The following is a 26,576-nucleotide window of genomic DNA, read 5'->3' on the forward strand; positions in this document are numbered from 1 at the left end:
AGGACTCATGAGTATGTTCAGAATCATGCTCTGGAAGAAAATAGAACAGAGTTTGCTTCTATCTCCACAGCTCCACAGCTTCAATCCACTCCAAATATGCCTGAATTGCACACATATACTGCCAATGTCCCAACACCAAGGGTGTGTATCCAAGAAAGCAGAGATTATGCAAATATAGAACATCCATCCAATAAAATGGATTATCATGTATCCTCTTTCAGAGATGGCACATTAGGAAATTCAGAGACCAGTGATCTAGCAAAGCACCCTATTCATCGAGAATTAGTGAGTACAGGGCTGCTAACATTTGACGATCACCCAGAGAACTATTGGGCATGGAAGACATCATTCTAGGGCATAACCAGAGATCTCAATCTTACAGCCAGAGAAGAGCTAGATTTGATGACAAAGTGGCTTGGGTCAGAGTCATTTCAACAGGCCAAAAGAATCAGATCAGTGCATGTTAACAATCCAATTGCTGGAGTTAAAATGATATAGCAGAGATTAGAAGACTGTTATGGCAACCCTGAAGCCATTGCAAATGCTCTGTTAAAGAAACCAGAACATTTCCCCAGAATCTCTAACAAAGACAATCTAAAGTTAAGAGAACTTGGTGACATGTTGTTGAAAGTGGATGCAGCAAAGTCAGGATGCTACTTGCCAGGACCAGCATACCTGGACACAGCTCGTGGGATTAACCACTTCAGCCTTGGAAGAATTTACCCTCTTCCTGACCAGGCCATTTTTTTGTTCTTTTTTTCCTCACAAATAGAGCTTTCTTTTGGTGGTATTTGATCACTTCTGTGGTTTTTATTTTTTGTGCTATTAACAAAAAAAGAGTGACAATTTTGAAAAAAACACATTATTTTGTACTTTTTGCTATAATAAATATCCCAAAAAACAAACAAAAATGAAAACAAAAAAACAAAAACAAATTTCTTCATCTGTTAGACCAATATGTATTATTCTACATATTCTAAGTTATAGCGTCTTCCAAATAGGGCATAGATTTAAGGTATTTTTATTATTATTTTCTTTTTTACTAGTAATGTCGGTGATCATCAATTTTTATTGTGATTGCGGCAGACAGATCGGACACTTTTGACACTTGTTTTGGGACCAATAACATTTATACAGCGATCAGAGCTAAAACTAGCCACTGATTACTGTATAAATGTCATTGGCAGGAAAGGAGTTAAGACTAGGGGGCGATCAAAGGGTTAACTGTGTTCCCTAGGTGTGTTCTAACTAGGGGGGTCGGACTGACTAGGGGAGGAGACCGATTGGTGTTCATAGTAGTATGGACACACAATCTGTCTCCTCTCCCCTGAGACAACCAGGATTTATGTGTTTACACACACAGATCCCGGTTCTCGCTCTGTCACAAGCGATCGTGGGTGTCCAGCTTTCATCGCGCCCACAGGGCACACTTATTGGCTCAGGGGACACGTTGCGGGCAGGCACCTGCAAAACTGCTTAACCAAGTGCTTAACCACTTAAGGACCGAGCTTCTTTTTTAGATGTGTTTACAAGTTAAAACAGGTTTTTTTGATAGAAAATTACTTATAACCCCCAAACATTATACGTTTTACACCCTAGAGAATAAAATAGCGGTCATTGCAATACTTCCTGTCACACTGTATTTGCGCAGCGGTCTTATAAGCACACTTTTTTTTGGGGGGGAGAAATACACTTTTTTTTAATAAAAAAATAACATAACAGTAAAGTTAGCCCAATTTTTTTTCATATTGTGAAAGATAATGTTACACCAAGTAAATTGATATCCAACATGTCACGCTTCAAAATTGCACCCGCTCATGGAATGGCGACAAAATTTTACCCTTAAAAATATCTATAGGCAACTTTTAAAAAATTATACAGGTTGCATGTTTTGAGTTACAAAGGAGGTCTAGGGCTAGAATTATTGCTCTCGCTCTACTGATTGCGGCGATAACTCACATATGTAGTTTGAACACCGTTTTCATATGTGGGTGCTACTCACGTATGTGTTCGCTTCTTCACGCGAGCCCGGCGGGACAGGGCACGTTTAAAAAAAAAAAAAAATCTTATTTATTTTACCTTTTATTTTTTTTTTTTTACATTGTTTTTAAAAAAAATTGTCACTTTAATTCCTATTACAAGGAATGCAAACATCCCTTTTAATAGAAAAAAAGCATGACAGGACCTCTTAAATATGACCTCAAAAAGACCTCAGATCACATATTTACACTAGAATGCAATAAAAAAAAATCATCAATGTCATTTTAAAAAAAAGAATTAAAAAAAAATGGCCCTTTAAGAGCTATGGGCGGAAGTTACTTTTTTTTTTCAATTGTCTTTTTTTATTGAAGGGTATGCAACAGACACAGTTAGGGGGTAACTTTGCAAGAACATACAATCAATAGTTAATAACATAATTAACACAACCAATACACTGAGATATACTGCAGAGGAGTAAGGCAAATACTTATGGTATCACGAAAGAGATAATGCTTATAATAAATTGCCATGGGAAGTGACGTTTTGATATTGCTTCCGCCCTGCAATGACATAGAGACGAGTGGGGGCCATCTTCCCCTCACCGTAAGTGGCAGAGGGCACCAGAGCACGGCATAAGGGGGGGCCCCTCTCCCGCCACCAATAAAAGTGATCTTGCGGCGAATCTGCCACAGAGACCACTTTTATCTTGAAGAAGACCGTTGGCCGAAGACAAGGATACCAGGGTTATGGCAGCTAGTGGTTAAGGAGCCAACAACAGCTCACACTGGGGAGCCATCCTGCCGCAGTATAACTGCGGCGACTGGTCAGGAAGGGGTTAAACCAAAAATGTAAAAGCTTCCATATAGTCTGCAGGAAAAGTGGATTTCTCAAGGCTCCAAGTATAAAAAAGATCATCATGTCTCTTTCCCACCATTCAGTTTCTTCACTGGATTTATTGCCAACCAAGCAAAGACTAGAAATGATCCGAACTTCATATTCACTACATGTAGCAACCAAATTACAGCAAATACAGAGAAGACAGGAGCAAAGTAAGGCAACAGACCATCAGAGTCTGTCAGAAAGATAGAGGTGTCAGCCACTAATTCAACTCCACAAGTGAGCCGCCCTGAAAAGAAATCCATGGAACCGGACAGTCCATATCCGGTTCATAATAAACCACACCCACTGTCAAGTGCCGTGGGTTCAGGAGCAAGCATATTGACGAACGTAAAGCTTACCTGAAAGAAAATTGTATCTACTTCAGATACTGTGCGTCCACCAAACATTTTGCAAAGGACTGCAAAGCTAACATAAGATGCAGAGAATGTAACAGCCATGCACCCCATCACTATGCTATTTAGGAACTGCAACTTACAGTATAGACAGTTTAGGTGACAATGTGTTTGTTAGAACTTTAAAGAGGAGTTCTGCTTAAAAAAAAAAAATTAAATACTGCAGCTGCTGACTTTTAATAATCACTTACCTGTCCCAGGGTCCAGCAATGCAGGGGAATGAAGCCCTGCTCCTCTCCCCCTCCTTTCTGCGGCGCCAACATTGTAACTGGGCTCCCGGCTGTGACATGTCCCAGATGATTGCCAAGAGGGAGGTGATCTCCATTCTGGTGCTGTGGTGCGCCAGGACCCTCTAAAAAGAGGGTAGCCACTCCCCCCCAAAAAATGACATGCCAAATGTGGCATGTCAGGGGGGTCACCTCCCTTAAAGCAGAAGTTAAATTTTTGGGTGGAACATCGCATTAAATGATGAAAAATCTGCTATGTGTATTGAAGTTAGACTGTTCCTTGATGTAATTGAAAAAAATTGTTTTTTGATGAAGAAAATTATTGGCTAGCATCCCTACCATTTTGCTTGACACGGCCAAGACTGCCAAACAATATAAGGCAAGCACAGAAAAGATTCCTGGCTCTACGATGTTCTCTTGCAAAAAAAAAAAAAAACTGAAATGAAAGAACATTTTGTGGGGTTTATGTAGAAGATCTTTGACCATGACCAAGCAGAACCTGCTCCACCATTGGAAACAGAAGCCAGCAAGGTGTAGATGCTGGATCACACATCTTATTACAAGTCATTAAACAGCAACAGGTGCAGCAGAAACATATTCTGGATCAGCAGGAGAAGCTGTTGGCTGTGATCAAGGAGCAGCACATGGAGCTCCACCAGGAGAAGCAAGGTGACAAGGACGATGGCCTCGTTCCAGAACATCCACAGAGTAAAGAAGAGATGAAAGCAGAAAGAGCAGAATATAAAGATCCCTATAGCTATTGATGAAGAGCCACTGCCAAACCCACAGAAGGAAAAGCAGAGAAAAGGTACAGAGAGAATTGCCTTTCCCGCACCTGAGATTAAAGCAGCCCAGGAAAACACCATCCTGCAGAACAACAATGATCTGAATATTGTGAAAAAGGCGCCAAAGGCTGAGGTGGTGAAGAAGACGAAGGACCATCTCACTGTTCAGAGGGTTGGCATTCCACAGCTGTCAGGTCACCTTGAGGCGAGGTGACAGATGCACACCGTAGGGATCAGGAGTGGCTGACTGCTGCGGACAGGAGACAGGTCCCACCGGGGTTAGAGCGTAAGATTCCCTGGGGCGCAGAGTCTAAGAGCCAGCAGGTGTTCACCAGAGCCTCGAGTGGTGAGGATGGACTTGGCTGCAACTGGCTCCAGGTCACGACCCCCAGGGTCCCCCAGCTCACACCCACAGTAGACAACAGGAGGATAGGGATGGTGAGGGACAAAGCCAAGATCAGGGCCAGACAGGAATAGTCAGGGACACGCCAAAAGGTCAGGATCACAGGCAAACAGGGATAGTCAAAGACACGCCAAATCCGGCAACGGAACAACAGAAGAGCACACGGCAGGCAACAGGAAGCTAAACACACAAAGGAATCCACAATGGATGATCAGCACTGTTGGCTTGCAGTGCACAGGTTAATATAAGGTTCCCTGATAGGGCCTGGGGTGGAGCCATGCTTAGAGGAGAGGTTATAAAAACCACCAGGTGGAAGTGGCTGGCCTCTTAGTCTGAACACATGAGGGGAGGTAAGCAAACAGGAAGATCATTGCACAACCATGACAGTACCCTCCCTCTTATGAGGCCACCCCCTCCCCCACCTGGGTCCAGGCTTAAAGGGAAGCTCCAGATGGAACCTCTTCAACAGACGAGGAGCAAAGACCCCAGATGCAGTGATCCAAGACCTCTCCTCAGGGCCCAACCCTTTCCAAAGTACGAGGTACTGAAGAATGCCTTTACGGAACCGGGAATCCAAAACTTGACTAACCTCGTATTTTAGATTATCCTCAGAGGCAGAAACCGAGGTAGGGAGAGGACGAGAGGACTTGAGGACTAAAGGCTTTTTAGGAATGGGTAAGGGCATGAGAAGATCAGGAGTCTGAGCAGGGTCCCCCACACCCTTAAAGATGAGCTGGGCATACATAACAGGACCACCAGACTGGGCAGAGGTCAGTGGATCCCTGAGGTCAGGTTGGTTAGAAGGTGACATGTCACAAGAGTCAAGCTGGATAGCTGCAACACAAACAGAATGCAGAGAACCCTGAGAAAAAGATTGAAAACCCCTCCTGGCCGAATGAGGTATTCTATCCAAAGGATGGATTGAGCCTCTTAAACGGGGTTGAACGGACATAGTAGCAGTAGGGTGAGGCCAGGTCACCGAAGGTGCTGAGCAAGAAGCAGGAAGCTCATTGGGCATGGGCTGGACTGGCATAACTGGTGCAGAGATCGACTGAATAGTATTGTCAGGTGTAGCGACCATCTCAATCGCATCATATGGCATCGCAACTGTGGAACTTGCAGACAAGTTAGCCTGGCTGTGCGTCCAAGGGAGATTAGGGACAAGCAAAGGTAAATGGTTATGCGAATTAGAGTGAATGATCGACTCAGGTTCATAGGTGGGCCCCTCATCCAGAGTACCACATGACCTAGAGAGTGCATCAGTCCGACTATTGCAGGACGCATCCCAGAGATCGCTATATACAGCGGGAAGAGCAGAAGATACTGGGATGGTGGTAACAGGAAGTTTCTCCTTTGGGGTACCCTTGAGTAGGCAGGAAGAGGAACAGGAGGAACCCCAAGCCAGGATCTGTCCAGCAGACCAGTCAACGTGTGGAGAATGGAGCCGTAACCAAGGAAGACCTAATATGATAGGAGATGAAGCCTTAGCCCTTGTACACACGGTCGGAGAATCCGTCGGAATGTGTCTTATCGGACCGTGTCGTCGGATAATCCGACTGTGTGTGGCATGCATCGGACTGATTCCGTCGGAATATCCGTTGGACCCAATTTTCTAACATGTTGGAAATATTTCCCAACCAACTGGGCCGGTCGGACATACTCCGATCATGTGTAGAGAATTTTGATCGGACCAAGTGCCACGAATGCTCAGATCAAATTCCTACATCAAAGCTATTGGCTACTAGCCTGAATGTAGTCCCATCGTAACGAAATTACGTCATCACGTTCTGAAAGATCAGATTTTTCGCCAACTTTGTCCGACCGTGTGTATGCAACGGTTTCGGACAAGATCCGACGGACAAAATCCGACGGGCAAAATCCGACGGATTTGGTTGTGGAAATCTCCGACTGTGTGTACAGGGGCTTAGGTAAGACAAGGAAGGATATCCACTCCTGGTGGAGTGTCCCTACTGACATCTTAACAGGAAGAGTCTGAAAGCGGATAGGGCCCCCTGGGAGTACCGTGCCAGCAATCGCCAAGACCACCAATGGTGTTGTAAGGGGCAAAAGGGTAAGTCTCATGGAGGATGCAGTTTCCCAATCCATGAAATTGGCAGCGGCTCCGGAATCCAGATGTGCTGAGACCGAACGAGAGGAAGCACCGTCATGAAGCAACACAGAAAGGAGAAGACGAGAAGGCGAAGGTGATATTTCAGGGTCTAATACTCCACCTTCCAGATGTATTAGCTCTGAGCGTTTTTCCGGACGAAGAGAACAAGTGTCACGGAAATTACCTTTGGCCCCACAATCGAGGCATAGTCCCAGAGTTCTGCGCCTAACACGTTCTTCGGGAGATAACTTAGTCCAGCCCAACTGCATAGGTTCCTCGGTAGGCAGGGGGTGCTCCTCGGATCGAAGAGAAGGGACTGGGGGCTCAGGCTGCCTAAAGAACGGGGAGTGCTGGCGTCTTTTTTCCAGGGCCCTCTCCTGAAAGCGAATATCGTTCTGGTTACACAAGGTGATGACACTGTCCAGATCAGCAGGAAGGGATCTTCCTGCTAATTCATCCTTCACTCTATCAGAGAGGCCATGTAAAAAGGTTGCAACTAGGGCCTCATTATTCCAGCTCATAGTTTCATAGTTTCATAGTTAGTTAGGTTGAATAAAGACACCAGTCCATCCAGTTCAACCTGAGTGAGTGTCTACAATTGTCCCTATCCCTGTACATTGCACACTCACATTGGTTCCTACCCTCAAGGCGCCCACAATCCAAGGTCCCCATTCATATACTAGGGCCAATTTTGGACAGAAGCCAATTAACCTACCTGCATGTCTTTGGATTGTGGGAGGAAACCGGAGTAACCGGAGGAAACCCACGCAGGCACAGGGAGAACATGCAAACTCCAGGCAGGTAGTGTCGTGGTCGGGATTCGAACCAGCAACCCTTCTTACTGCTAGGTGAGAGTGCTAACCACTACACCACTGTGCTGCCCTAAGCTCAATTCAGCTGTGAGGATACGGAACTGAAGAGCATACTATCCCACAGACGCAGACTCTTGATGGAGACGTAAAAGAGCGCTAGCCGCTGAGGAGACACGACCCGGTTCCTCGAAGATATTCCGAAAAAGTTTCAAGAAATCAGACAGGCTAAAAACCACTGGATCATTCAGTTCCCACAGAGGGGCAGCCCAGGCTAGCGCCTCGCCGGACAGGAGGGATATGATATATGCAACTTTTGCCCGATCGGAGAGGAAGTTTTGGAGCAGAAGTTCAAAATGAATTGTGCACTGGCTAAGGAACCCCCTGCAAGCCTTGGAGTCCCCAGAGAAACGGGCCGGAGCTGGTAGTTGTAATGAATGTGTGGCTGCGACTGATGCGATAGGTGCAGCTGCAGATAGCGGTTGAGGTTGTTGAACCGGGGGTCCTAATGAGGCCTGAACCTGTTCAACACGGGATGCCAAATCCTGAAGGAATCGCATCACCTGGGTCTGATGCGATTCTTGGGTCTCAAGTCTGCGAACTAAGCTCTGTAATGGATCATCTGCAGGAAGCAGCACGTCAGCCTGGTCCATGGCTGATCAAACTGTCAGGTCACCTTGAGGCGAGGTGACAGATGCACACCGAAAAAAAGGCCCCAAAGGCCGAGGTGGTGAAGAAGATGGAGGACCATCTCACTGTTCAGAAGGTTGGCATTCCACAGCTGTCAGGTCACCTTGAGGCGAGGTGACAGATGCACACCGTAGGGATCAGGAGTGCACCGCAAGGTTGTGGACCCTACAGCTGACTGCTGCGGATGGGAGACAGGTCCCACCGGGGTTAGAGCGTAAGATTCCCTGGGGCGCGGAGTCTAAGAGCCAGCAGGTGTTTACCAGAGCCTCGAGTGGTGAGGATGGACTTGGCTGCAACTGGCTCCAGGTCGCGACCCCCAGGGTCCCCCAGCTCCCACCCACAGTAGGCAACAGGAGAATAGGGATGGTGAGGGACAAAGCCAAGGTCGGGGCCACAAGCAGACAGGAATAGTCAGGGACACGCCAAAAGGTCAGGATCACAGGCAAACAGGGATAGTCAAACACACGCCAAAGTCGGCAACGGAACAACAGAAAAGCACACGGCAGGCAACAGGAAGCTAAACACACAAAGGAATACACAATGGATGATCAGCACTGTTGGCTTGCAGTGCACAGCTTAATATAAGGTTCCCTGATAGGGCCTTGGGTGGAGCCATGCTTAGAGGAGAGGTTATAAAAACCACCAGGTGGAAGTGGCTGGCCTCTTAGTCTGAACACATGAGGGGAGGTAAGCAAACAGGAAGATCACTGCACAACCATGACAACAGCAAAAAGCAGAAGCCAAAATCCCAGCTGAGCAGGCGATCCGTATAAAGAAGCAAAACCAGGACAAGAGCCTTCTCGAAAACCAAGAGGGTGACCTTAACCCAAAAGTGAACAAGACCTTGCCTGGTTGTCTGGAGCAGAAGCTTGTTGTAGAACAGCATGCCCCGGCCGATAAGGTAGTAAAAATAACAGCCAGAGGCTAGGAGCAGCAGAAGGCCCAACCTCAAGAGGGAGCTAACGATGTCAAAGTTCAAACAGTTGACCAAGATCGGCAAAGACCAAGTCCTAACTTTAATGGCCCCAAGAAACCAAAACTTAAAGAGCTAAATTATAATCCAGCTGATGCAGAAGCAAAGGAGGTGCCAAGGAAAGAGTCCGCAGTACCAGGAAAAGCTGGGCAGGTTGCTGGGGAGAACAAGATGGAAGACAGCAAAGACAGGGCAGTGCTATACAATGAACAAGGCAAACCATACCCAGACCTGAAGATGCAGAACAATTTGGATCTCCGGAGAAGAAAGAGAAACCTTGCCAATGAGGTGATGGAGAGCGATGGGTCCCATATCATTGACTTTAGTCACATATCAACAACCTTCATGGTGCACTTGAAGTTCATCTCTAGTTTTGTCCATAAGTGTGTGATCTGCAGGAAGTTGAGGGGAAGGCTGCAGGAACAGAAAATGTCAGATCTCCAAACAGACAGGCTCACTGTAGCTCCTCCATTCTCACATGTAGGGCTTGACATTTTCGGGCCTTGGAATGTCTCATTATACTAGAGGACACTCTGCAGAGAGCAAAAGATCGGCTATTCTGGTCACTTGTTTAAATACTAGAGTGGTTCATTTGGAGGTGATTGAATCTATGTCATCTTCTTTTCAATCTTATTTTATTTTATTGGAGGGTGAAAGAAGAACAAGTGTAAAAAACATGTTACAGTATATAAAAACATGTAGTTTATATAAGGCAGTCAGGTAAACCTTTATGAGGTATGCGTAATCTAAGGTATCTTAACTTTAGTATTCCTGATGGAATAGTATTGCAACACAGTATTATAACATATCGCATAGAAGAGCAAACAATAACAAGCGTACGGGTTCCAACATACAATGCCATTCTAATCTTACGCAGAACTATGATACAATGTCGACCGTTCTAAGCGGGATGGTATGCTGTAGGGATTCCTCCCTGTCTGAGGGTATAAATTTAACTTGTAAATCTAAACTGAGCAAGTGACCTCAGTTTAGATGCTCGGGTATTTGATTCAAGGTGGGAAGGAGAGCATTTATAAGAAAAGAGAGGTTACATCGAAAGGAGGGAATAAGGGAGGTAAAAGATTGCTCCAGCATTATTATCCGGTAGATGAGGTTGGGTCATCTTCAGCCCATATAATGAAGTCTTCGGAGTGACGAAACATTGACCATAAGGTCCATGTGATGGTGAACTGTTCCTCCTTCCCATTTTCTTGGGCCAACAGACGTTCCAGGTCTCTTATCTGATCTACTTCAATAGCCCAATCCCCTGGGGAAGGTGCGTTCGCTGTTCTCCAATGACGAGGAATCACTGTCCTAGCTGCTGCAAGAAAGTGATGCAATGTATCTTTTTTAATCGTCTTGAGGGCTCCCGGAATCATAGATAAGAGGGCTACCTCTGGTGTGGGCTTAATTGAGGTCACCATCAGCCTGCAGTATAAGTCAAAGACCTTTTGCCAGAATTTACGCATAGGAGGGCAAGCCCACCCAATGTGAAGCATGGTCCTTCTAGGGGACAAACATCTCCAGCAGGCATCTGGCAAAGAGGGGTTAAAGCATTGTATAGTCACAGGGCATCTGTACCATCTCGTCAACAGTTTAAATCCTTTTTCTTAAGTCTTAGTTGCTAAAGAAATCTTATGTGTCAGGATGAAGCACTTTTGCCAATCAGCAGGTGAGATAGAGTATTGTAAGTCTGCTTCCCATTTCTGCGTGTATGGTGGACGGTCAGGGGTAGATATGTTGAGTAATAGGGGGTAAAGTTGGGATACCACGTGAGTCAGTGGGTCGGGCTGTAAAATCAGCTCATCAAAATTTGATGGATCAGATAGGATCTCCAATATGGAAGAAAAGGCACGGATGTAGGACACAACTTGGCTTCTCTGTAGTCACATTGTTGTTTGCCTCAAAGCTGTCTGGGAAAGTGTGTCTGTCCTTAAAGATGGGTCCGTGCGTAGGACCTGAGCTAGGCGTCTATGATCCTCCCTATTCCAGGATCCGAATCTCCTCCCACTTGCAGCTGGAGGGAAAGCTGGAACCCCCCCTCCCCCCCCAAAGAGGGAAGTCATATGACCCTGTGGTTTAGATATTTTACCAGCTGAGACCAAACTGTCCCATACTTAAAGTGTCTGGTGAATAATAGCAGTAGAGAAGGCGGCGTCTTTACATTGCGTCATATGATTCCACGGCACGGCGCAAAGATCAATTTAATTTAGATGACGCTCCAGTTGAAACCAGAGTGTGGACGAGGGGTGATGAAACCAATCTATGATAAGTGTGAGTATCGCCGCCTTGTAATATGCATAGGCATCTATGTATACCCCCTGACCCCCGCTCCACCCTGGGCCTTCAGAAGAATCATTGTATCATATCTTATCCTGGGGCGGTCCACCTTCCATATAAATCTGGAGAAAATCTGACGGAGTCTCTTAAAGAATGAGTGCGCTTCTAGTGTTTGTGGAGGAAACACTGATGCTTTGGAAAGGGAGTTGAACACTTTTGTTTCTGTTTACCTTTTAATTTTCACTCATGCTAGTATCTGGTATCTCCTTACCACATCTCCCTACAGTCCTTTTGTCCACACCATTCCTGGCTCTAGTCTTATATTTACATATAGATTTGTTTATATCATTACTCTTGTATTTTACCTACTACTCCAGATTATCTGACATACACCTTTATGTTTACAGCCAATACTTACCTTGGACATAATGAGACCAATAGGAATACACATTTTCCATCCATGCAATGCTTTCCCTCAAATCTGCCCTGTGTGGGGTTCCTTCTGGCTCCGTCTCCTAAGCTCCCTGGCGAGGCACCTGCTGCCGCTGTTTGGAGGCTGCACACCCGTTGGTTTGGCTATGTGTAGTGGTAAGTATAGGGCCTTTACTCATTAGGCTCCTCTTACCCTCTGCCTTAAAATACCAATATAATGCCATATACCCAATCTGTATCCTTTCACCATAGGTACAATTCATACATATCTACCCCTGAAGAGCAAGCTGGGACTCGCGAAACATGTCGGGTACACCTGATGTTTGTATTCTATGTGACTGTTCATACACAAATGTACCATTATTACTATTATTATTTTTATTCTACCCATTTAAATGTACTCTGTATGAATTGGCTTTCTATGATCATATTAATGCATGTAATACTTTTACTGAATAAATATATACTGTATTTACTGTTGTTACTTTTATTGGCTTAGCGGTGTCCATCTCATGTAAAGTCCCAGGGTGAGATTTCTCTTTTTTGTTGCTTTTGTTAAGAAGGGGGTAAAGAGCGTTCCAAATTGTAAAATGTTGGGGTAAAGCCGTCAGGGCCCGGACTTTTGCCATGTGGGGTAGCAGCGATGGCACAAGCAACGTCCTCCTCCGAGATTGATGTTTCAAGGTCTTCTATCGTTTTGTCATCTAAAGTAAGTAAAAAATTAGGTTAAGATATAGAAGAACGGGAGATCGAGGAATCCAGAAGTGAATCCAGGGGAGCATTAAAATCTCCTCCAATTATGAGCTTGCCCTCCATGAAGATTTTCAAGTATTGCAAGGCTGATGGAATTTGGTATTAGGCAGGTATATGTTGACTATCATAATTTAAGGAGATTTTCACAAACACGTATCTTCCCTGGTGGTCCTCCAGATGGCCAAGTAATTCCATAGGGAGTGCTTTATGGAAAGCAATAGATACTCCCTTAGATTTTTATGTTGGGTTGGTGTTGTGAATCCATCTATTGAATTATCTGTTGGAGCAGGAAGGGTTGGAGTCAGAGTGGAAATGAGTCTCTTGTAGTAAAAGCACATTAACCTGACGTTTGTGCATTATAGGAGTAGAGTTTTAGTTGGGGGGGCGAGAGATCACCGTGTGAGCCATCCTGGAATGCAATGATCTACAAAAGGGGGGTGTAAAATGTAGAAAGTTTGGGAAGGAGACAGTAGGGGGGAGTGTAGAACAGAGAGGGGGGATGGGGAAGGGGGGATGGGGAGAGGAAAGCGCAGGGATAAGTGAGGGAATAGATTTTATACGGAAAGACACCCAAGGAGAAGCGTCAATCCTACTGTGGGAGAAAGGTTGAGATGGATTGACCTGAGTCGTGATGCTGACAGCATAGCAGGCATAGATATCAGGTATGTAGCACACCTAATATTTGACCCGTGCATAAGGCATAGGGTGGTCGCTTCTGAGATGAGTCATCTTAGATAGATAGTGTAGGCTCCAGCTTTTACAAACAAGGTGGGGTGGGGAGGAGATCCCTGTTGTCTTAAGAAAGCACCGGGCTCTGAGTCTCACTAATTAAATTGACCCAGGGCTTTAGGATACCATATATGCTCCTAATCAACTATGTACATAAAACATACAAACTCAGTTATAAGGACAACAAATAATAGCATTCAATAGGATATTTGAGCATTAAGACTGATTATTGGAGAAATGCAATAGGTAATAATAATTGCTCCAGCTGATATAGAAAAAATAAAGGAGAGATAGGGGCATCAGAGGATCATCCTGGGGAGGCATTCAAGTTCATCATATGTGTGGCATGTACTATACAAGCCTCAGCGGCAGCAGACGGTGATCAGGTCTGGGGGCCATATCTCTGCACATGAGTTGGTCCCCCTACTTCCGTGTCCACAATCATGTGTCAGAAAGTGGGAGGGGGTGGGAAAACCAAAAACTGAGTAGAACATCATGTGTAAAAGAATTCAGTGTGTTCTGGTGTGACCTGACACACATCTTCATGTGGAACAGAAAGTATTTATTTAACGAAAAATCAATCAGCGCTGAACACAACAAATAAATAAAATGATAAACAATATGCAGCTAGAATACTATAGGTCAAAATACCAAATCCCACAATACAAAGTAAAAAAGTAACAGTACAGCGCATAAATAAATAATATAAGTGAATAATAATAAAGTGACACTCTATTAATGCATCTAAACACAAAAGTCCATAGATACAACAAAACAACAAGTAGAGTTGTCAAGGAAAAGATCCGCTTGTGCAGTGTGCCTTCAATCGACAAAACAAGTGATGATGTTATTCCTTCACCAATAAGCAAGATGGACTCTCACCTCAAAACATGGACCCCTGATTTAACAGACAGGTCAGAAAACGCATGTTCCCATCATGGGTTAATCACAGCATTCAGTAGATGTAGCGGTAGTGCTCAAAGATTGATTCCTTTTCAGTATCCTCAAGTTAATATGATTCCATATAAAAACATAAAGAACAAAATCTAGTGCTCTCCGTTTAAACAAATTTATTTTAAAACAGAAATAAAAGAGATACACTCACATTCTGATGCACTGATCTCCAGTGCTGAGTGCTGGGCATGAAAACAAATGTAACACAGCATCCATGCATGGATCAGTATAGCAGCTTGCGGATGACGTCACGGCTTAGGTCACGTGGTCCGTACGCGTTGCGCCCCCGAAAGTAGGCGGGACTTCATCAGTGGCGACGGCGTGACGTCGGACAGCCGCTTTTAAGCTGGTATACTGATAATAAGCCAATGAGAGAGAAGATAGTGCGCAAGGCAGTTTCACAGAGACAACACGCATCAAGCGTGACTCCGGAAGCCAAATTAACACTTAATCAATTACCGGGAAGAGAGGAAACATTATAAAAACTAATAAAACTAATAACATAAAGGGGTGCATATGAATTGAACCACATCAGTAGCAACATACATACGTTACACAACCCATTGCCATCAAATAGAGCATATTAGATAGCAAGAAAAATTCCTAATAACCATAAAAAAGCAGTATTATAGCGCCGATGTGGGGACACATAAGTGTCTCTCAGCCAATCGTTGCACCCCTGCAGAGCATAAGATAAAACCACAAAGCCGCCGACGCCATCAGCAAGCAACACTGATCCATGCATGGAAAAAACAATTAATACAAAAATAATGAATTACATAATGAAAATGAGTCCCAAAATAGATATCTAAATAAAATAAAATAAAAATAAAATAAAAATATAAATATATAATAAAAATAAAAAAAAAATGAAAAAAAAAAATAAATAAATAAATAAAAATAATAAAAAAAATAAAAAAATAAAAAAATAAAATAAAAATAAAGATAAATATAAATAAAAAATAAAAATAAATGTAAAAATAAAAATAAAAATTAAAATAAAAATAGAAAAAAATAAAAATAAAAATAAATAATAAAATATAAAAATTAAAAATAAAGATAGTACATACATGTATAAAATTAGCAAAATTATCTGTCCGAAATGAAGCAGTTTAAATCAAAATCAACGTTCAAGCCACTCGGGGCAAGAACCCTTGTTTCATGAATCCAATGCGACTCACGTCTGCTCAGTTGGCGTATGAAGTTACCCCCACGCCAATGTTTCGTAACCTTCTCTATCCCCCAGAAACTCAAACTTTTGGGATTCTGAGCATGAACCAATTTAAAGTGTCGAGATACATTGTGTGTCCTCAGACCCTTCTTAATATTATTTACATGCTCACCTAATCTCACATGGAGAGGCCTGGACGTCCTGCCAATATATTGGAGGCCACATCCACATTGTAACATATATACCACCCCTACCGTAGAGCAAGTGATCAATTGATCGATCTTGTACTCCCTATTGTTACTAGTAGCAACAAAGGATTTCCTCTTTTTTACATTGCATCTGGAATGTTTGCAAGCAGTACACCTACCACACGCATAAAAACCAGACAAGAAAGAGAAAAGCCTGCTTTCAGTTTGTACAGGAGGATCAATGACACTGGGGGCTATCTGATCACGTAACGAAGGAGCCTTTTTATATATAAAAGAGGGGCGTGCGGGTAAGAGAGGTCCTAATACCCGATCCTGTTTCAGTATAAACCAGTTTTTAGCAACTAATTTTTCGAATTTCTTGTGCTGGACATTATAATCCAGAACCATTCTAAAGTTGACACCTCCATCTACTGGTTCTTTTATTTTATCTCCTAGCAGAAGAGATCTATCCAACTGTTGGACTCGAGCTACTTCATGATCTAGACCAGATCTATCATAGCCTTTTTCCTGAAATTTGGAGGATAGAATTTGAGCCTGAAGCGCAAAATCGTCCACTTTAGAACAATTACGTCTTAATCTGACATACTGTCCTCTGGGGATATTGCACAGCCAAGACTTATGGTGGCAGCTCCCCAGAGGAATGTATGAATTGCGGTCGGTTGGTTTGAAATAATTCTTCAGAGACAACCCATCCTTATCTTTACTAATCTCCAAATCAAGGAATACCATACGTTCCTGACTAATGTTCCAAGACAGCTGGATGTTCTTATCATTCGTGTTCATAGTCCCAATGAAATTGTCCAGACCCGCTCGATCACCATCCCATATCATAATCAGGTCATCAATAAATCTTTTGTAGCAGATTAATTCATGGGGGCGATTACGAAAGACGACGTCCTCCTCCCAGTGGGCCATAAATAAATTGGCCACACTGGGAGCGAACTTAGCCCCCATGGCCACACCCCTGGTCTGTAGATAGAACTGATGATTAAACCAAAAATAATTTCTGGTAAAACAGAAATTTAAACATTTACGGAGGAATTTTTTTTATTAATTTTTTTTATTAATTTTTTTTTTTTATTATTATTTTTTTTTCATTTTTTATTATATATTTATATTTTTATTTTATTTTTATTTTATTTTATTTAGATATCTATTTTGGGACTCATTTTCATTATGTAATTCATTATTTTTGTATTAATTGTTTTTTCCATGCATGGATCAGTGTTGCTTGCTGATGGCGTCGGCGGCTTTGTGGTTTTATCTTATGCTCTGCAGGGGTGCAACGATTGGCTGAGAGACACTTATGTGTCCCCACATCGGCGCTATAATACTGCTTTTTTATGGTTATTAGGAATTTTTCTTGCTATCTAATATGCTCTATTTGATGGCAATGGGTTGTGTAACGTATGTATGTTGCTACTGATGTGGTTCAATTCATATGCACCCCTTTATGTTATTAGTTTTATTAGTTTTTATAATGTTTCCTCTCTTCCCGGTAATTGATTAAGTGTTAATTTGGCTTCCGGAGTCACGCTTGATGCGTGTTGTCTCTGTGAAACTGCCTTGCGCACTATCTTCTCTCTCATTGGCTTATTATCAGTATACCAGCTTAAAAGCGGCTGTCCGACGTCACGCCGTCGCCGCTGATGAAGTCCCGCCTACTTTCGGGGACGCAACGCGTACGGACCACGTGACCTAAGCCGTGACGTCATCCGCAAGCTGCTATACTGATCCATGCATGGACGCTGTGTTACATTTGTTTTCATGCCCAGCACTCAGCACTGGAGATCAGTGCATCAGAATGTGAGTGTATCTCTTTCATTTCTGTTTTAAAATAAATTCGTTTAAACGGAGAGCACTAGATTTTGTTCTTTATGTTTTTATATGGAATCATATTAACTTGAGGATACTGAAAAGGATTCAATCTTTGAGCACTACCGCTACATCTACTGAATGCTGTGATTAACCCATGATGGGAACATGCGTTTTCTGACCTGTCTGTTAAATCAGGGGTCCATGTTTTGAGGTGAGAGTCCATCTTGCTTATTGGTGAAGGAATCACATCATCACTTGTTTTGTCGATTGAAGGCACACTGCACAAGCGGATCTTTTCCTTGACAACTCTACTTGTTGTTTTGTTGTATCTATGGACTTTTGTGTTTAGATGCATTAATAGAGTGTCACTTTATTATTATTCACTTATATTATTTATTTATGCGCTGTACTGTTACTTAGAAAGTATCTATTACCTGTGTTCTCTCCCGAACCCCAACCAGACAATTGTACTGGCAAAGGGCAGGAAAAAAAATGACAGTTTTATCACCCTATAGTTGTACATTACCTGACCAAGTATGTTAGTGGCGCGAATCACACAGAAAGCATCACAGGCAGGGGAACAGAGGGCAGAGCAAATCTGCCAGGAGTGCGTTAGAGCCATTTGGATCCCCCGATGAGGTAAATGGTGTGGAGAAAAGGGATAAAGCAGTAGTCTCCATGGTACTTCTGGGTCAATCTTCTGGAGAGGTAGGTTGTCTAATTCCTGGGCCAGAGGATACCGACCTAGACTTCGGACATCTACGGTGTTGCGGAATTAGGCCAAGTCCCATCTGTCTAGATCTGTCGACTGGAGGATCCAGCCAGTTCAGAACATCAACCGGTTCTGAAGAGAAAGAAGTTAGGCAGCTGGTCTAGGTCTGACAATACAAACCTGCCGTCGCCTCGAGTCACCTTGAGGCTGAATGGGTGGCCCCAAGTATAAAAATCTTCTGATTGGCTGCAATGTCACTTCCGTTCTATGGAGCCTGTGTTCCATGCTGAGGTACACTTCCGGTTCCGGCTCTCGGCTTTCCGGACGTTGCTGACACTACATGCTGTTGATTCTACACCATTCACAGGGGTGCCAGCCTGAGGATCATCCACAGAGACTCCATCATTGCCCCCTTTTACAACGGCTTATTATCTTCATTGAGACCAGCTCATCTCCCCACGGACCCTCCAGTGACCTTGGACCCCTTTATATTTACATGCCTGTTTACCTCATCTCTTTGTGAGTAGCCATTTGGCTGTTTTTTTATACTATATTAAATGGAATTTTAAATACTACACTTAGACTGGCTCACCTTATTTTTTCCCTATTGTATCTTCCAGAGTTTTGCTTCTCCTCTCAGGGTTGTTGCCGATGGTGTATATCCATATTGACTATTAACTTATTTACATAGATCATCCCCCCCACCCTGTATATTATATTGGACTTATTTATTTACATTAGAGACTTTGCCGTGTTGGTTCTTGTGCCAACTTATCCCTCTTTTTTTATAGGAAGCCCTGGTTTGCCATATGAGGTCAAGTAGAGGGCGCACCACATGGCACATATACAGCGTATTGCGAGACAGATCTGGGTACAGATATATAGAGGCCCTGAAGAAGTCCACTGGGCCCAGTCTCCAAGCCTTCCACATTATTTCCTCTTTTAGGGTATAATAGTGGACCCGGCAGAGTACACCTCGGGGCGGCCATCTCGGGTACCACCCGACCCCCCCACTCTGTGTACACAATCAACTGGTGATGAGGTCTCTCTTCCCAAAACTTTGTTGAGGATGGTTATGACAGTGGGTTTCAGATCCGCACCAGATGTTGCTTCAGGTATGCCTTGCAGTCTGATGTTTCAGCGGCTGCGATTTTCACTGTTCTCAATGCGGAGTTGCTGATGGCAGCGACGGAGGTGTGTCACGGATAAGGATTCAAGTACCACTATACGTGCCTCATGATCATCTTGAGCATTAGTTAGAGCTGACACTGCCACCTCAGTTGCTGTAACCTTTTGTTTCAGAGCATTTAGTTCTACATGCAGGGAATCCTCCATTTTGTGGTAGGGTGGGAGACGCTAGTGTTGATATAACAAGTGATAATAAACAACTGCAAAACAGTGATAGGTAATTAGATACACAACAACGCAAATGTAACTGAAAACCAAATTGGTTAAACAAATAGCATTGAAGCAAAATATGGTGACATAAATGTGTAAATAAAAAGTCCCAAGCAAAAAGTTCATTAAATTCAGAAAAAGAAGATTCCTTTGGTGTGGATATTTCTTCCAAAAAGTAATCAGTGATCCTTTACCACGCAATAGAACAACATCCAAAGCGTACCGGATAAGTAATCTCTTTACCAGAAAGATTTGACTTCTTTAGTTAAAAAGAAAGTCAAATGTTGCTTTGGCAGGATGGTGCCAGCTTGCATATAGTATGACTGGAGATGTATAGGAACCTTCCTCCTCATAGTGTTAGGCAGGATATGTAAAAACAATGATAAACATCGATAGCGTAATACTGTTTAATTAAAACGTTGTAAAAAAAGAAATGGCCAAATGGCTGCTTACATATAAAAGTGCCTTGACCCGGCGCTGGGGCTGCTGGCTTGTCTCAAGGTAGTGGCTGCATGTGCCTAGCGTCCATCTCCGTGGATGCCGTGCATTCCACTGACCGGAAGTACAACCAGAGGAACCGGAAATGATGTGGAACAGCGTGACCAGGTACCGCCTCAACGTACATTTTGTGATTACTTCCTCAGGAAGACTTTGAAACAAGCCAGCAGTCCCAGTGACGGGTCAAGGGTTTTGTGCGTGACCATTTCCCATCCCATTCCATCCACTCATACCAATCCAGTGTTGTGCGCTGTTTTGTTATTCTCCCTTCTTTTTCATACTTCTCCCTCCATCAATATCAAACCAATCCCGAACATCTTAACCAGTGATATACCCGCCTCATACATTATGCTTACTACCATTTGTGTACCTCCCCACTCCCTCCATCAATTAACACAAAATACCCTGTAGCCACAGGTGAAAACTGTAAACCAGGAGGAAGAGAAAAGAAAGAAAAAAACAAAACACTCTCCCAACCCTAGCGTCCATTTTTCACTTATAAATCATCAGTCTATAAATTCTTCTTGTTGTCTTCCAGCCATCTTGCCGCATCCGCAGGTGAATCAAAAAACTGGGTTTCCCCAAGGGCTGTTATTCGCAAGCGTGCTGGATACAGTAGAGCGTACGTAATTTTATACTTCTGCAGAGAACGTTTGATTGCTATAAACTCTGCTCTGCGCTTTTGTAAAACAGGGGACTAATCTGGTACAGTGATATCCTAACTCCATTATAGAGAATGTTCCCCATCTCTCTAGCTCTCCTTAAGAGGGTCTATTTATCTTTATAGTTGAAGAACTTCAAAAGTATTGACCACGGGTAACCACCTGGCAGGACTCTAGAAGGAACTCTATAGGCTCTCTATATTGCAAAGAGAGGTGAAAAAGCATCCTTCCCAAACATTTCTTTGAACCACTTCCCTAGGAACTCTATAGGGTGGGGACCTTCCACTTCTCCCGAAAGTCCCACCACCCGCACATTGCTCCTATGTGACCTTTTTTCCATTTCATCTATCTTTAGAGCATAAAGACACATTTGTTCTCTCATTACTTTAACTTCCTGTTTTAAGGGGAAAAAAATCTTCAATTAGACGTAATCTCTCCTCTAGGGTGGTTGTCCTTTCCACAGTCCTCTACAATTCCTGGCCCATTAAAAGTAGTTCCTCCTTAATTCACCCTATTTGTTCACAGAGGTTATTCAATTAACTTTTACATGCATTAACAGCACAAAGTACATCTTTCAATGTTGGTTCCTCCTGTGATAATGGAGCAGTATCTGGGATACGTGTCCCACCATTTTTGTAACTGTTGATACCATAGGCACTTGGCCATGGCTCTTTCTGTCAAAAGGGGGTCCAGACTGAACCTTTGTTTGTGGTTGCTGGGGCCCTTTGATAGGCGACTGTCCAGGGGTATGGGCAAACCACTCCAATGTGGCTGCTGCTGCGGCTTGGTTCCCTTTTTCTTTTGCCAGGGGACCCAGTTTTCTCCTAATGTGGCTGCTCCTCTTCTTTCTTTCTAGTCATGTTGCTATTTACAACAAAACACTAGACCAGGATCACAAAAAAGGACTATGCCAAAAAAAAAAGGGTTTTTGTCTATTGCCTATTAATGTCTCCAACAAAAGGTTCCCTTTTTTCCTCTTCTCTTTCTCTTCCCCCTTCCCACCTCCCAGCTACAGATATCACTGGATCCAACATGGAGAGAGCGGTATGAGATAAAGGCTGCCGGCTAACGCACCTGCTGTCACTCACTAAAACTAGTGATATTTAAAGTCCATTGATTGTTTATGGAAAAATCACTAGATAGAAGGTGCTAGATACTGTCCAGCAAGTACGTCAGAGCATCGAAGTGATAAAGCAAAGGTTCTAAAGTGCTGCGTTTCCCGGTTTACTGAGGCTACCAAAGCTCAAAACACTATAATTGCTTACCCTAGAGCTTGCTGGACAGGGTGCAAATGCAGTGCCTTGCGAAAGTATTTGGCCCCCTTGAACTTTTCAACCTTTTGCCACATTTCAGGCTTCAAACATAAAGATATAAAATTTTAATTTTTTATGAAGAATCACCAACAAGTGGGACACAATTGTGAAGTGGAACGAAATCTATTGGATAATTTAAACTTTTTTAGCAAATAAAAAACTGAAAATTGGTGCGTGCAAAATTATTCGGCCCCTTTACTTTCAGTGCAGCAAACTCACTCCAGAAGTTCAGCGAGGATCTCTGAATGATCCAATGTGGTCCTAAATGACTGATGGTGATAAATAGAATCCACCTGTGTGTAATCAAGTCTCTGTATAAATGCACCTGCTCTGTGATAGTCTCAGGGTTCTGTTGAAAGAGCAGAGAGCATCATGAATACCAAGGAACAGACCAGGCAGGTCCGTAATACTGTTGTGGAGAAGTTTAAAGCCGGATTTGGATACAAAAAGATTTCCCAAGCTTTAAACATCCCAAAGAGCACTGTGCAAGCAATCATTTTGAAATGGAAGGAGTATCAGACCACTGCAAATCTACCAAGACCTGGCCGTCCCTCTAAACTTTCAGCTCAGACAAGGAGAAGACTGATCAGAGATGCAGCCAAGAGGCCCATGATCACTCTGGATGAACTGCAGAGAACTACAGCTGAGGTGGGAGAGTCTGTCCATAGGACAACAATCAGTCGTACACTGCACAAATCTGGCCTTTATGGAAGAGTGGCAAGAAGAAAGCCATTTCTCAAAGATATCCATAAAAAGTCTCGTCTAAAGTTTGCCACAAGCCACCTGGGAGACACACCAAACATGTGGAAGAAGGTGCTCTGGTCAGATGAAACCAAAATCGAACTTTTTGCCCACAATGCAAAACGATATGTTTGGCATAAAAGCAACACAGCTCATCACCCTCAACACACCATCCCCACTGTCAAACATGGTGGTGACAGCATCATGGTTTGGGCCTGCTTTTCTTCAGCAGGGACAGGGAAGATGGTTAAAATTGAGGGGAAGATGGATGCAGCTAAATACAGGACCATTCTGGATGAAAACCTGTTGGAGTTTGCAAAAGACCTGAAACTGGGACAGAGATTTATCTTCCAACAAGACAATGATCCCAAACATACAGCAAAATCTACAAAGGAATGGTTCACAAATAAACGTATCCAGGTGTTAGAATGGCCAAGTCAAAGTCCAGACCTGAATCCAATCGAGAATCTGTGGAAAGAGCTGGAAGCTGCTGTTCACAAACGCTCTCCATCCAACCTCACTGAGCTCGAGCTGTTTTGCAAGGAAGAATGGGCAAGAATTTCAGTCTCTCGATGTGCAAAACTGATAGAGACATACCCCAAGCGACTTGCTGTAATCGCAGCAGCTGTAATCGCAACAAAAGGTGGCTCTACAAAGTATTAACGCAAGGGGGCCGAATAATTTTGCATGCCCCACTTTTCATTTTTTTATTAGTTAAAAAAGTTTCAAAAATCCAATAGATTTCGTTCCACTTCACAATTGTGTCCCACTTGTTGGTGATTCTTCACAAAAAATAAAAATGTTATATCTTTATGTTTGAAGCCTGAAATGTGGCAAAAGGTTGAAAAGTTCAAGGGGGCCGAATACTTTCGCAAGGCACTGTATACTGCAATTTATAACTTTGGTAACTCCAAGGGCACAAATACGTTATTGTGCGCGTATGCGATGTGCGCATGTGCATGGGCGCATGTCTATTCACCACTGGATGCCTGTGAGCTGGAACACATCCCGATGAACCCGTGCGCCTGTGATCAGTTGCAGCATCATGCGCAGTGCGTCTATGACACCGGTATTCACCGTTCCATGCGCCAGACACTGAGGGCTCCAGCAGCCCCAGCCATCTCCGGTCTCCGCTATACCTAGAGGGAAGACAGGGGAGAGGCACACACGTCCTCCTCTCACACCACACTCTCCCACATCTCACATCCAGTCACGTCCCCCACCATATACCATAGAGTTTTAAACATTCACCTTAAAAGATCTTTACAAGTGTCAGTGGAACCAGAACCTTGCTGACACCTTTTGGAAATGTTGGAGGCAAGACTATTTATCATCAATCCAAACAAGAAGAGAAACAGGAGAAACTAAATGTTGAAGAAGGAGATCCTGTGTTGTTGAAAGATCCTCAAGCAAAGCGCAATGATTGGCCAATTGTTCTTGCCGTAAAAACCATTTCCAGCGATGACGGTAGAATTTGCAAAGTAGAGGTCAAAATCAATAAACAAGGAATTGCTTAAGTCTATCTCAGGCCTGTCTCAGATTTGATTGTTCTTGTCCAAAAGATAGTCACCTGTTTGAAAAGTACAGTAATTCATAGTATATATAATAGTGGTATATATTTATACCAAAGGAGGGTGTGCTGTCTATTATAGGATTGGTTTGGGATTGTCATTTTGAGGACACCTGGTGTTTGCCTGTTGCAATTGTAGTTCATTTTCTCACAGGAAAGAAACATGAAGTCTTGCCTTTGTTAACCACTTTCAGACCGGACCAATTTGCTGGTCAAAGACCAGACCACTTTTTGCGATTCGGCACTGCGTCGCTTTAACTGACAATTGCGCGGTCGTGCGACGTGGCTCCCAAACAAAATTGACGTCCTTTTTTCCCCACAAATAGAGCTTTCTTTTGGTGGTATTTGATCACCCCTGCGGTTTTTATTTTTTGCGCTATAAACAAAATAGAGCGACAATTTTGAAAAAAACACATTATTTTTTACTTTTTGTTATAATAAATATCCCCCAAAAATATATATAAAAACATTTTTTTCCCTCAGTTTAGGCTGATACGTATTCTTCTACATATTTTTGGTAAAAAAAATCGCAATAAGTGATTATTGATTGGTTTGCGCAAAAGTTATAGCGTTTACAAAATAGGGATAGTTTTATAGCATTTTTATTAATAATTTTTTATTATTTTTTTTTTACTAGTAATGGCGGCGATCAGGGCGTGTGGCGGCATGTTATCCTGAAGGACATCGTATGATGCCCAGACAGGATAACAGAACCACTTTTCGGATGTCAATCTGCTATTAACCGGGCGGGAAGTGGTTAAATACCACCAAAAGAAAGCTCTGTTTGTGGGAAAAAATTAAAAAAAATTGTATTGTGTTTAATACAGTGTTGTAAGATCGCGCAATTGTCATTCAAAGTGCGTCAGCGCTGAAAGCTGAAAATTGGTCTGGGCAGGAGGGGGGTTTAAGTGACCAGTAAGCAAGTTGTTAAATTAACCCAAGTATGCAATCACATTGTAAAAGACAAACAGAAAAATACAAGACACAACTCTCTGTTCTTCTCATTTATTTTGTACATCTTATTTTATACCCAAGATAAGAAAGGGGTTGTGTTAGATGTTATTAAAACTAGCAAACAGGAAAATTCAATATTTCAGAATTCAGCAGCTTTCTCTCTTGTGAAACTAACTGAGAAGGGAGGGGAATGAATATGGGAGCATTGTATAAACTGTATGCAGCACCAGCTACATACAATATACAGCACTTTGTCCTGGCAGTGCGACTTCCTGTTCTGTTCCTGGAGAAAAAACAAGTTGTGCTAAACCCAGCTCAGCCATTTATAGGAAGCCTTGTATTTTATGAATGAATACAAGGCTTCCTCTGATAAGCTGAGAAAGATAGATGGGCAGATAACCGCACAACCTCCACTTCAATCAGAACAAGCCTTGTATTCATTTAAAAAATGCAAGGCTTCCTGTGAATTGTTGAGCAGCGCTCAGTCCAACTCAATTTTGTCCTGGAAATGGAACAGATGTGACCATTCTGCTGCTGGAACTAAGCACTGTATACTTTACATAGCTGATGCTGCATAGTGTATATAGCACTCAAAAAAACTATTTAAAAAGTAATTGGAAACCTGGAGTTAGCCCTTGTACACATGGTCGGAGATTCCGACAACCAAATCTGTCGGATTTTGTCCGAAACTGTTGCATACACACAGTCGGACAAAGCTTTCGGAAAATCCAACGTGATGACGTTATTTCGTTACGACGGGACTATGTTCAGGCTAGTAGCCAATAGCTTTGGTGTAGGAACTTGATCTGAGCATGCGTGGCACTTTGTCCGATCGGAATTCTCTACACATGATCGGAGTATATCCGATCGGAGCATTTTGTCGGAAAATTTTACCAACAAGTTGGAAAACTTGGTCCGTCGGATACTCTGACGGAAACAGTCCGATGTAGACCACACACAGTCGGAATATCCGACAAAGCGGTCTGATCGGAAACACATTCCATCAGAATCTCTGACCGTGTGTACAAGGGCTTAGGCCCACCTGTGCAATAATCATGCTGTCTAAACAGCATCTTGATATGCCACACCTGTGAGGTGGATGTATTATCTTGG

General features: G+C 43.2%; 1 long non-coding RNA gene across 1 annotated transcript; it reads left to right on the forward strand.

The window, feature by feature from the left end:
* Nucleotides 1–1,005: 1,005 nt before the first annotated feature.
* On the forward strand, nt 1,006–12,452 carry LOC143987881 (uncharacterized). The gene is made up of 2 exons (XR_013276715.1): nt 1,006–12,137; nt 12,234–12,452. It is a non-coding gene; the product is annotated as an uncharacterized LOC143987881 (long non-coding RNA).
* Nucleotides 12,453–26,576: the final 14,124 nt, after the last annotated feature.

Source organism: Lithobates pipiens, unplaced genomic scaffold, assembly GCF_037356315.1.
Source record: "Lithobates pipiens isolate NorthernLeopardFrog02 unplaced genomic scaffold, aLitPip1_a1.2 Scaffold_18, whole genome shotgun sequence".
NCBI lineage: Eukaryota > Metazoa > Chordata > Amphibia > Anura > Ranidae > Lithobates > Lithobates pipiens.